This window comes from Pipra filicauda, unplaced genomic scaffold (genome assembly GCF_003945595.2).
Source record: "Pipra filicauda isolate LSUMZ 115617 unplaced genomic scaffold, ASM394559v2 scaffold105_size2325265_pilon, whole genome shotgun sequence".
In the NCBI taxonomy this organism is placed as follows: domain Eukaryota; kingdom Metazoa; phylum Chordata; class Aves; order Passeriformes; family Pipridae; genus Pipra; species Pipra filicauda.
The window spans coordinates 1,365,455-1,378,862 of NW_024103496.1; the positions used below are offsets into that span (position 1 = coordinate 1,365,455).

Consider the following 13,408-nt stretch of genomic DNA (forward strand, 5'->3'; position numbering starts at 1 on the left):
AACTTTGTGTGTGTGCTTGTTTGTTAAATTCAACTTATACCTCTGGAATAAAAGTATTTCTTAGAGTGTATCTAGATCTGGAAACTGGACTGGAAATTCCATTCATCCCTGTTCTATAAAATTTTATGTTTCCAAATAAGTACACCATTAAGAGATGTCCCTTTCTGTGCATTGCTTTGGAGCTGTCAGCAAAAGGTGGGTTTTACTCTGGTTCATACACCCACGTTCTCTGCAGAGTTTGCTGTTTTTATGGTTGACCGAAGCGCATAAATTTAAAGTGGTTCAGCTTCTCATTCATTTTAATTACAGAGGCCATTAACCTTGTAAAATCATTGACAATTATAAATCTACATCTTTGGGAATTATGTAAACAAGTTTATAAAAGCTCTTGAAGTGAAATGAAAGCCAAACTGTATACAAGGACAAGGTTTTATTAACCTCACTTGTTAAAAACCAGCAAAATGTTGGAAATATACCTGCAGATAATCATACACTCCTTGCTGACCGTGACACCACTGCATTTCCTATGATTGTGCAGCACTCATTGTATAGTTAACATTAAAGATAACTTCAAGATACAGATACGCAACTGTAGTTTCTGCTCAAGTAAATGGTTCTTAATATTTTACAGGCAGTTTATTGTGGTCAGAGAACTTTGGGAGAGGAGTGTATTTTACTGCCTCAGATCAGGTTTGTTTATCTGTGGACATCTTGTCAGTTTGTTTCAAATATTATCAGGCTGCCATATGTAAGCATCCTAACCAGCTAGGGGAGAGGCATTTTAATGGACCTCTTGGAGTCTGTGATCTGTCGTCAGTCATGGACTGATCTTTCCTTTTTTTGTTTGGGAATATTTCTGTTCTGTTTTCATAAGGCTAGTGCTATTTGAAGTACTGAACTATGTTGTGTATTTAGTCTTGTGAATGTTAGCACCTTGGTTGATGCTATTTTAATATCAATATCTGAAATGGAAGATGCTCTTAGATTTTTTGATGTAATCGGTTCTTGATTTTTAGCCAAAGCTTTCTGGCATGTGTTGGAACAGGGATTTAGTATTCCTCATTTATCAATTTCCCTTAGAGGTGCAGTTTACTGTTGCAGAATATCTGATTTAACATACACACTAAATAGCCATGATGAAGGAGGAAAGAAATTCACTAGTGCCTATGAGTACTTGCTTCTGTCCGGATTCCTGTGACCCTTTTTAGGTCAGACTGTTTTCCTTTGGCAGAAAAACTCGGCCCATAAAAATTTAGTGACTTTGTTGAAGTCATTCTTTGATTTACTTGGGATGAGGTGATGAGGCAGCAAATCACTGGTAAAGAGCTCCAAGGACTTCACAGTGCTTGAGCTGTATTTTCTGGCACACCAAGACATTCTCACTTTAGTTGTAGAAACTAAAAATGTTTTTGCCCTTTTGCAGTATCTCAAAATATTGTTGCAGATGAGCTGTCTTCAAGAGGTTGCTTGGAAAAGGATTATTTAGAGCAACATGCATTCCCCAGACTTTCAGAGATTCAGAAACTGCTTCAGAGCAATTATGGTTTTGCCATATTCCTAAACCTTGGTCTTATGTGCATGACATTGTTGCTTAAACTGAACTTAAACTGCTGTGCATTTGCTCCAAACTGAATAGTCTTTTGTTTCTGTTGAGCAAGTTTGTTTGGTTTCAATTGGTGAGATAGCAGAGTCCCATATTTGACCATGTGATAGTGCTACATTTATAAGGAGATTATATCTATGATGTTCAGGTCCACTATTGGCAACATACTGATACACTGAGTGGTCTGGTCTGGTTTGTGCTTGGTCAAATCAAATTAACATCTAAAGTTTGATTTTTCTCCTTGCGTGGTTTTTGCAGGTAGAAAAGAGCTCACTAGGTGGAATTTCTGCTACGCTTATTGATTCAGCCACTCAACCTATTAGTATTCTATTTGCTTTGTCTTTCTAATTGAAAATGGAATTTAGAGAGAAATACAGTCTAGGCATGTTGTAGTTCTCCTTCTAGATCCTGCTGCTTGCTAAGGTGCCCTACTTGTTTTCTGTTCCATTTCTCCTCAGGAGCAAGAACCTTCATGCTTCATGTGTTTGGTTAGCAAGTCACTTTTGTGTTTAGCTATAATAATAAGCAAGAAAGATTTAAAGAGACAGACTAAAGAATTGTCTTTGTCTCTAGGCTCATGTACTATGTGGGATGAAGAACAAAGATTTAAACTCTTGGGTTTTGATTTGTTGGCTTGTCCTGAACCTTGAAGTGAAAGTCCCCTTGTGATACTGTTTTTTCAGGTGGTAATTTTCATTGCAAAAGTGTAAACCTCCCCCTTTGTGTTTAGTTTTGGTTGGGTTTTTTTCTGATATTGACAGAGTTAAAAGCTCTACATGCATTGTCCATGCCTTTTTTGTGCCCTTTTCCCTCTTGTATTTCCTCTAGCCTTCTTGCTCCCCTTTCTACTGTGCTCTGGTAGCCTGGAAGAACACTTCCCACTGGAATGCTTGGCACTGTCCATACCTGGGCAGCAGCAGGGAGGAGAACTAGGAACTAGGAGAAATGGAGGTGAAGAATAGTTGTTGGTGTGAGGATCTTAGGAAGAGAATGACAACTATCACAGTGGGTCTGAAAGAATGCAAATTACAAAGGCCATTCAAACCAGTACCAGGTGTAGAAAGCAGTAGTGGGAAGAGGGGAAGGGTTGGTGACTTCGACTGGCCTCAGCCAGGAGCCTGTGGCATTGAGAGTGGGGAGTCTACTTGGACAGGGCTAGTGTTTCCCACCCTTTTTGTCATTAGCAGGCGTGAAGAGTGGGGGGAGCAGAAATGGAGCACGGGACTTGGAGATGCATTCAGCCAAACCCAGGTTTGTGATTGTGATTTTGGGGAAACTGCCAAAATAGTTCTGCTGATAACACTGTCCCATCTATAACTGGTGTTGGATTCCAGACTTCTAGTTTCAAACTTCTGCTTTGGGCATATACCTGACTGTTTAAGCACACTCAGGGAGGATGGATTCTCTGGGAGACTTCAGCTGCTTAAGTGCAGCTTTAAAGTACAATTTTCCATTGACTAGATGTAAACTTTGACAAACTGGAAAAATTTCACAGAAACTAGAAAAAGTATGTCCTTGACCTGAAGTGCAACTTTTGAAGGCTACCTTTCAATGAATGAGTTCTGAGAACTGTTTGAAGAAAAGGTCAGCAACATTAAAGAGCATATTTTTTCTCTAGTCCTGACTTGGAAAAGGCTGACCTGTTTTGACTGGAACAAACACTGTTAGACACAAACTGCAAAAGATGAGACCATTTGTTTAAAGTTTGTCAAGGCAGTAGTGTCATCTTAGGGGAACGGGTACTTTAAGAAGCGGTGCTATCAATTTTGCTACTGTCATTGTTAATTACTATGATTCTATAAAAAGAAATTTATCTGGAAAAGCAAACAGTAAATTGCTGTAATTATAACGATGAATGACACAACAGGATCAAAGAATGATATGTTTTCAAGGGGGCTGGATGTTTTATATCTGCATGTAGTAGACAGACAAGCTGTTGACTGTTGAGTTGGCCTTTAAAAAAAAATCCTTACCACCTGTGTTGTTAATGGGTTATGATTGCAGATCCATTTAATGTATTTTCTCACATTTCTTGAGTGTGCTTTAATTATGCTGTTGCTCAGAATGCCTTCCAATGTGATTTAGATCCATAATCTGATTGGTGTCGTGCATCTACACAGGTAATTTTTAATTTTGAACTAGAAAATTATGGGTATGTTTTTAGCAAAAGTAGAAGGATAGAAATGACTAACTTAACTACATCATCTCTAAGCATCACTTAACTTTCACATCACCCTGTCACTGTCAGCTATGGCTGTCAACTCCATGAAGCTGAGACATTCCTTCAGCCCATCTTTTCTGTTCTAGCACCTCTCCTGCACTCTCTGAGGGCCAGCTGCTTTTTAAAGGGGCTTACTATCTCTTGCTTAAAATAGAATTTTTGTCCTTTAAAATGCAAATTTCCAAGTTCAACATTGTCCACAAGATTTCAATAAGCACATGCTGTTCTAGACAGTGACATGGTAATGACGGGTCTTCACTGTCATTTAAATGTAAATTTGTAAAGTTTACTGTCTTACTGATTTAGATTCAGTTACAATCCAGGGTGAATAAAGCAAAATTCTGGGATTCCCAGTTTTCCTTTTCCTCCTTGTTGCTTGCACCTTAAATTCAACTAACATTGTTGATAAGACTAAATGACAGTTAAATGACAAGGTGAGAACCCAGACGATACCCAGAGACCTGAAGGCAAAGGCAGAAGGAGGATGGCATATCTGTACCTTGTGAACTGATAGGGCTTTACATGTGATAAGAACATTTAGAACATATTTTCAGATTATATGCTTGCAAAGTGGATGTCCAGCACTGTTGGCACAAAAGGGCTTTGCTGTTTGTGGTAAAGCATGGAGGTCTGTTTCCAATATAGTCTCTTTCAACTGATTTAGTCTGGAAAAAAATTTAGCCTCCACTGGGTTTTGCTGCTGTAATGTCTGCAAGCTTGCTTCATCTCTTTTTTGCTTTTTTCATGTTGGAAATTAGTTTACAAGTTACTTGAGGGAATCTTGCCATTTTACAGTCTGTGTGCTTAGCATATTTTTGGATGTGGAAGAAAAATTTATTAGAAAGCTTATAGAAGGCGTCAAAGGGGTGCCAGAATTAAGGTTGTTACCTGTCCTTTAAAATATTTTTAAACAGTATGCCTTATTTTCACTGTGATTGATTTTGTGTACTAAAATAGTTGTAAAAATAATTATTTGCTAGCTTTGTACTGAGTTTACCTTTCTTTAACATCTAAACCATTCCACAAGAGACAAAGCAATGTCATGAGCATTCCAGTTTTATTTTCCACTTATGGGCAAAGAGGCATGTTGAGCCTCACCCACCCAGAAGAAGAAAATTGACATGATCTTTTAAAGGCTCCTGTCTCGCTCTCTCTTTGAAAAATAGCAAGACATATGCCACAAGCCTTTTTTCCTGCTGCCTGAAATGTGTGCTGACAAATGAGTCTGCTTTTTGTGCCTTTTTTTTTTTTCTGAAGGAAATACCCCACTGAGAAATAGAGCAAAAGTAATTTTTTTCTAAAACAGCTTTTTTGTAGATTTCCTCATTTGTAAGTAGTGGTTAAAGTATGCTCGAAGACAAACTCAGTTTCATGTCAAAGCAATAACATTATTTCCTAGGATGCCTTTCTGTCGTACAAAAGAAATATTCATTGCAGGTACATAAGATTAAGTGATTTCTTGTCATATTGATGCATTGGAAAAAGCAAGTAACAGAATGCCCACTGACTTCAGCAGAACATGTTTCAATGCTCATACTTGGTTATTTACTCCCTCATTTAGACACTGTAATACTAATATTGCAGGTACACCGTTTACAGCAGAGGTGTAATATTATTTATTATGGTTGCAAGGTCAATCATTCAGAAGTTGTCAAAATTAAGTTTAGCTGTGAAAACTTAATTTGGTCCCTCTACTTGTACTGTTCCTTCCTTAATTAAGCAGCACCATGTTTGCTCCTGCTGTGTGATCTCTGCCTGTGTCGGATGCTGATCAATTAATTTAATTTTGTGTTCTTGTTGGGTGGCTCTAGCTATGGGCACCTACTGTGCATTATTGAAATACTGATGGTTTTGAAATTTTTTAGAACACTCGTCACTCTAACTACGTAAATATTTGTTCATCTTGTCAGCACCCCACTTGCTAAGAGTCCTTTTAAAGATGATTTTGAGATGACTTTCAAAGTACTTGCATAGCATTGGATAATATCACTGTACAGGGTTCCTTGGGGTTCTGTAATATTTGTGTGTGCTCTGTGGTTCTGAAAAGTGAATTAGGATCAGAAGTATTTCAGAAAATAAGGAATATGGTGATGATATCAACTTAAGTGACTTAATGTGATGCTCAACCAGGTAAGGTTAAAGATCAGGTTGATTTTTTTTCTGACTTGGACCTGGTAGAGTTTTCAGCTTCTCTGATGGATGGACAAGATCCTACCACTGAAACTTGAAAATAAAGCTGGATCAAGTTCATACCTGGGCCTATATAAAATAAAGGTTAGGCAACTACTTACTCCATCTGTGAAAAAAATTCAAGACCTGGGAATAGTTAATGGGTGCTAGCACACAAGTTGGCCACTGCAGGATAAGTTAGGCTGTGAATTTACAGGTTGTGGAAGTGCAAGATAAATGCAAGATGGATATGAAGCAGCTGTGAGCTGACTTATCTCATGGTAGTGACATCAGGAATGTATATCTTGGAGAAGCCAAGTTTTCACTGCAGCAGCCTCTGTAATTGTAGTCTGTCTTCGTTTTGAGCATTTGGGATGGCATTCTTTATTTTCATTTGAATTTTTGTTTATATACTTTTCTAAGTGTTTGAAAAAGTAAGTGGAAGTCCATATTCCATTTTCTGGTGTTTGCATTCCAATGTTTCGTTGTGTTTGCTAGCTTTTGTATGAACACATCCTACTTGACCTGAAATGGTAACTGGTAGCTGTTGAAGGGTTACTTCTGTCTGCATATTGGAGGAGAATGCGGGAAACTGCCAGACATTTTCATTGATTCCTGCTAAAAGCAGTGGGTTGGTAATCTGTGGGAATCTTGAGTTGTGGTATGGAGATTAGTGGAGAAAATGTGCTAGTGTCTTCAGGCTCTTGTGTACTTCTCCTTACATGTGAGTGTTTGCCCACCCCATGTGGGAGCATCCTGTCTCTTTTCTGTCTTGTCTGCATGGTCTTACTTTCCACTTCTTGTGATTTTCCACCTCTGAAAAAAATATGTCCTCTGGCTTTTCTTTCTCTCTACCCAGCTGTCCTAGCTTCCACTGTGAATCGCAGCCTTCTGTGCCATTTCCTCTCTTTTCTGTATTCCTCCTTCCTTTCACACTACTGATAGTCAGGCTGACCCAAAGAAGCAATTTCAAAAGCTTCAACTTGACCAAATTTAGAGAATTTTCATGGAGATGGCAAAGTGTGTATTTCTATTTTAAAGGCCTCTGTATTTCCAGACTTTGGCTCTCTACTCCAAAACATGGTGTTGAGAGGTTTGGGTTTTTTTCAAAGGCAAAGTTACTCAGTGAGTTATGGAAGTTGCTACTAAAGCCTGTTTTTTGGGAAACGGGAGGAACTGTTTAGACCGAAAATTTCCACAGTCATCGTAAGGTAGATAGATATTTAGGTGAAGACAGTGTCCGAAATTCATCACCATAACAAGGCTAATAACAGCCAGTGGTGGTTTTATAAATTGTACTACTAGTCTCAGTCATGCTATGTGAGCATAGAAAAGTAATAGAAAGATTCCTGCTTTCACATGCTACCTGCATTATAGAGTTGTTTTCTGTACACGCTGCATATTTTTGGTTTACACAGTTTCCTCCTCTTGAATACTGAAATGGACAGTGAAGGCAAGATATAACTGGCTGCTACAAGATAGGAGTAGCATATTGCAGTTGGTTTCCACAAGAGTCTGACTTTAATAGGATGATGTCTCATTATTTTTAACCTCCATCTGTACTTGTGTCTGAAGAGTACTGGAAACCATACACAATGCATGAATTTATATCTAGAATGTAATGAGACATTTATTTCATATGGCAGCAGTCTTCTGTAGAACTGTTAGAATAATACATTGTAGTGCTTTTCAGAGCTTATTTGATCAGTCCTTCCAGTGTTTTGTTCCAGTTCAATAGGCAAAGAGGTTTCAGCAGGTTTGTGACTTACCGTTTGCTTAGGGGACTACAGCCATAGCAAGAAACAGCTTTGAATATGCCTGTGTGTTGTTACACACACATTTTTTCTGTATTTCTTCTTTAATAGCATGCTACACTTTCAAGAAGGAGCAGCAAGTAGAAATTTCACAAATAAAACCTGAATTGAGATTGAGGAGGTAGATGCAGCTAATTTGATAAATCTACAGCAAAGCAGTCTACAGTTGAAGGACTACCAAATCCTTTCTTGCAAGCATGTGAAACGCTGTGTGCTTCCTTAATGCCAGACTGTCCTCTTTTTGACTTAATGAAAACTAGAATAAGGACCATTTGTTACATCTAGAAGAGATTGCCATGAGGTTGAAATTAGTTTTAAAGAAGGTAATTGACCTATGCTTACATAATAGTCCACCTGAAGTTTTCTGTTCTGCTTTTTCTTCTTCCTGTAGCTCACAAAATCTTTTGAAATTTGTTAAGAAACTTCCTCCTAGAAAATTTTCAAAACTGAAGAGTGACCCATATATCTTTAATGCACTGTATTCTCTAAGATCAGAGTGGAAGCTGACCAATTCTGTGCATTTGTAGGTGTGCAGCTCTAAAATCAATTACTTGGGATAATATATGTACTATAAATAATGATCATTCTGCAGAATATATCCTGTGGTGAGAAGATGAGAATTCTCTGGTCAGTGTGGTCTTACCTAGAATGTACAGTTTTCACTGAGTTGAATATTTTTGTATTAGGGTTATACAACAGCAAAGCTATTTGCTTGTAGCAAATTATTTCAGATGGGTGAACTGGAAAATAGCAAAGTGTAGATTTGGGGTCTGCATTTCTGAGAAGGAAATTTCTGCACATTTATTACTGCAAAACCAACAGAGTCCTGAATTCCCCTCTCTGTGGTAGAATTCTAAGTAACAATTTGCACACAGAAAGCCCTGCTGTGTGGGAAGCGGATCAGAAGCATGAGGGACATTGTGCTCTCAGGCCAAATTTTAAAAATTACTCTAAAAGATGTGTAGATTGAAACATAAGTTGCTGGGAGGGAAGCAGAACTTCTGTAGTTTGTGCAGGCAGTAAGACACATTTGGGTATGTTTATTCAGAACACATGATGATAGGGAAAAAACCCCATGAATGTTTTCTCACTAAAGGTGCCTTTCCAGGAGAGCTCAGAGACTGAACCCAACTGTTTGTGCGAAGAAGTTGGCACTTTGACAGAGAGCACCGTTGTGTCTGCAGAGTGTGACAAGCTGCAGAATTTTAAAGATAAGTTGTTTGGCTCTGAAGCACAGCAGCGTACGTGCTTTCACAAATTTGTGTTACTGAATAGATTGTGTGTGCTTTGGCGTCTCAGAAGTCCAACAGGGCAGCAAAGATGCACAGTTGCACTAACAGTATTAGAGAAATACAACTGCCATGGTGTGCAGTCCTCAAGCGTAAAAGTCTCCCAATGAGAGATGTCCTCCTAGAGTGACATTGAGAAAGGGTGAGAACTGCATGTGAATAGCAGTATGGGCAGTAGTTGTCACTGGTGCATGGTAAACCCAGAGGACACCCCTACTACTGTATACTGAGGAAAGCAGGCATTTTTATAGTTATACTTTTTAGAAAAATGTTGGGAGTATCACAGCCTTTGCATATATTAGGAAATACGAGACAGCGTCATCAGCAGTTGTACATTATGGTGAATATGAGCAGCATGAGGCTGAGTTCTTCTTCCACTACTGAGAAAAGCTTCCATGTCACTAAAATGTCAGCCAATTCAGAAATCATGGATGATGGCCCTTTTATCTTAGGGCCATAGTTCTCACTCCCCTGACGTGAGAATAAAGTGGTAGTCAAGAATTGAAAGACTTGAAAGAATTGAATAGATGATCAAAGGTCCGTAATTAATGTTCAAGCTTAACGTGCTTGCCATGTCCAAAAGTACTATCTTTGCTGGTGAAAAGTTCTTCCATGTGGCCTGGGAGTCAATAGTAATAGTTGCTTTTGTTGATTTTGTCATGTGACTGTGAAATGTTACTTTGTGGAGATGCGGGAATAGTCTTTTTCAAAACACTTCCAAGCTGAGGCTCATCTAAAAGTCTCAAGGCTTTGTTAATGGAGTGTCAAGCTTGAGCTGATGCTGTAAACCCCACAGGGAGCAAAGCACTGATTTACTGATGCTACTCAGGTTTTGGGTAAGAGTTGGCTGTAGTCCATCTGGCTTGCCTTGCTCATAGAGTGAGCGTACTTTAGAATCCAGCTCATCTGGGAACAGCAAAAAAACTCCTTGACCAACACAAGCGATATGGCAGCTTGCCAGGAGCTCATAATAGATGAGAGCATCCCCTTGTTGGAGAAGTCTGTGATGGTTATTCAAGCAAATGAAATGTGTTTCCTTTAAGTATGCAAATATGGTTATTAGCCCTTGATGAAAAGTGCTGAGTGTTGGTACATTTAGCGGCTCAGGTCATGAACTTGCGTACAAGTCACAGAAATTATCATCTTGGATGTTGTTAATTGTTAAAGTATGTCAACAATTCATCTTCCCTGTTTTTTAATGTTAGAAGTTGCTGTGAGGGACTGTGCAAACACAGGTGACAGAACAAACACCTGGCAATTCAAACCCATATAATATTTTTTCCGAAGTGTTTTAAAAAAGCATTTTAACATTATTTCCTCAGAACTCTTTGGGGAAATTAATTAAAAGTACTGCCATCTGTTTATCTTACATTTAATACCGAGGGTAAAAAAAGAGTGCCAGTAGTTTCGAAGCAGCATTGTATAATTTTGTTATTAAAAATACATGTTAAGGATACAGTGAGTACTAGTACATCTTTTCCACTTTTTGAGTTGTTGCAATGCTTTTTCAACAACATTTCAGTTTTTTCATCATGACTCTGTGTGAAATCTGTGGGTGATAATCACTGGATGGAGATGGTGTTCTCTGGGAGAATTATTTTGTTCTAGAACTAACACCAGGCATAGCAACACCTGATTTCTCACTGAGCTCCAGTAGCAGCTGCATTGGCAGCTTCAAAGGTAAAGTCAGTCTTGTCTCAGGCTGATGCTGATAGATTCCCTGGACTCTTTTTTATTCTTTTGGATGTGAATTTCTGGGTTTTGTCTTTGAATTAGTGGAGTTCATCCAAAGTTCCATCTCCTTTGAGTAAAAACTTGCCCAAAAGAGGTGGTGTATTGGTCATCTGTTCTGAAAGGCTGTTTTTCCTGGAAAAAAACCCCATATGAGCCATCGGTTCATATTTAATTTTGTTTTTAAAGTACTCTGTGGAGAAAGAATCAACTTTCTTGTTTCAGACAACTTTTTTTCTCTGTTTAATTTCCTTCCCCCTCCCCTTTTTTTTTTTTTTTTTTTTTTTTAAGAAACAAAGCAGTGTTTTCACAAAGACAGGCAATCTGGTAAGACTCCTGATAGACGAGCACATGGGGTAATTCTCTTACTTTTGCCAGTTATGTTTGGTTTCTTACAATATAAATTGATAGTGTAATTGCTTATTTCTGCAGTGTAAATTAGTGCAATTAAGATGATTTTGCTCCCTGTGCTATATTATCTACTATATTTCACTTGGTCTAATGAAGAAGACAGAAATTTCACCCTGCAGGTGATATTTTGTAGTTCTTGTAATAGATGGCAGATGTTGAATATTGAGGCTGTAAAAGGGGGAATTGTATACTACAGAAGATAAATAAGAGTGGGGGAGGGGACTGAAGACGAAAAACAGTATTTCCAAAGACCTCGGGGTAAGCTGCTTTCAATGTACTGTTTAAGCTTTAATGACCCATATACAGATTCTAACAACAAAGAAATGGCCAACTAGAGAAATTAAAGGCCTCACATGATGATCTGAACAGCAAAAGCTGACAGAGGTTATAAATACTATAACAGTTCGACAGGTTCTGCTAGGAGGCAGTTTTTATGTTCCCAGTGTCTCTGCATGTATGGTCATTTGACAAGGTTTGAGGGAAGAACTGGTGAAATCTCAGTTACTTCAGGTGAACTCTTCTCAGGGTTTCCCCAGGTTAAACATTCTTGTTTCTGGTAGAAGGTACCTTTCAGAACAGTTGGTCTGTCATCTGTTGTTTATATACATACCTTTTTCCAGTAGCAGTTTTTCATTGTTCTCTTTTCAAAAAAACCCCAACATATCCAAATCTCTCTGAGCTTTTGCTCCAAGAAATTCTCGAAATTCTAAGATGAGGATCCTATTGTGAGAAATAAAGTGATGTTTTGCTGAAGCCAGAGTGACTGGAGGGGGTAGGGGAAGGGGGGTGGGAAGGCTAACCCTTCTTTCTTGCTTATAGCTGCTTGTTGCTTAGATGTGGTTTAGATTGTCCCTTGCTCCTGCACAGAGTTGTTAAGAATGAACAGGAAAGGCTATGCTAAAGATTTGCCAAAAAAAGAAGATGAAGGGGATATGTGGGAGGGAGACTTAGGGCAAAGTAGGCAGTCAGGAGAGAATATAAGTCCCTTAGTACCCAACCAATGGGAAAGGGGACAGGGACAACCACCAGCCAGGGAAGAATAAAAGGTCACCCATTTTGGTGAGTGGTGCACCTCACTGGAGAGGAAGACACCCAATTAACCTGACTCATTTAATAAAGTAGTTTTGCTTTGATGACTTTGTCCCCTCTCAAATATATCAAGAAGTATTTCTCACACTAGGAAAGTTGTGCATGGCTCTTTCTTTAAGAAAAAGGCTTCAACTTAATTTGTGGAATGTTAAAAGTTGCTAGATATGCACTGATTAAATGTTTAACAAGCTTAATTGTACTTACAATAGCTGATATACAATTCAGTAGCAACATAGAGTGCAGGAAAGACTGCCGACTTTCTAAATAGCATGAGCTGTGGAGTGCAGGCCAAAGCAAGCTCCTTAGAAACATTTCTTCTAACCCCTTCAGCCAGGTCGAAGGGTTACCTCATTCCAGGTCATGGAGCTTGCTTACAGGTTTGCAGTCCTGTCATCAGAATATCTCTGGTAATACTTTGAAGCAGCTTTATGGTGTTTTCTGCTTTGCTATCTGCCTTCTGCCTAGTGTGAACTCCAAAGTTTTGCTGCTGAGGGTGCTTGTGGATGAACACTGATGCAGCCAAATGCCGTGTTGCTTTCGTGTTGCTTCCAAGAGTGATGAACTTGTCAGACCGATTTCAAGACCAATATGAGAGATGAGATGTACTTAGCCTATTTTAAAGCCGGATGACCCCTGGAGTTACCTCCACCTGATGAAACACCCTCAAAACACCCTTAGTAGGACAGCAAGGGGTAATAGTGCTGTGGAAGCTCCCTAGTCTCCATTTTGCACGGTGAAGAATTGAGACACATTTGTTTTTTCATTATTTGCTTTGACAAAATAAGGAAGGTGACAGAAGCAAGTTGCATATTTTCAGTTTAGAAATATGCCACTTATTTGCATGTCTTTGTATCTATTATAGAATCATAGAATCAGCTGGGTTGGAAGAGGCCTCTGAGATCATCAGGTCCAACCCTTGATCCAACACCGCCGTGGTTATCAGACCATGGCACTAAGTGCCACATCCAGTCTCACCTTAAAAACCTCCAGGAATGATGAATCCACCACCTCCCTGGGCAGCCCATTCCAATGTCTGATTACTCTCTCTGTAAAACATTTCTTCCTAATATCCAACCTAAAC

At 38.9% G+C, this 13,408-nt stretch overlaps 1 protein-coding gene across 3 annotated transcripts in view; it reads left to right on the plus strand.

Annotated features, from left to right (window-relative positions):
• CDK14 (cyclin dependent kinase 14) overlaps window positions 1-13,408 on the plus strand; it is a 314,193-nt gene that overhangs the window by 120,624 nt on the left and 180,161 nt on the right. The gene's annotated exons all lie outside the window — the stretch shown is intronic.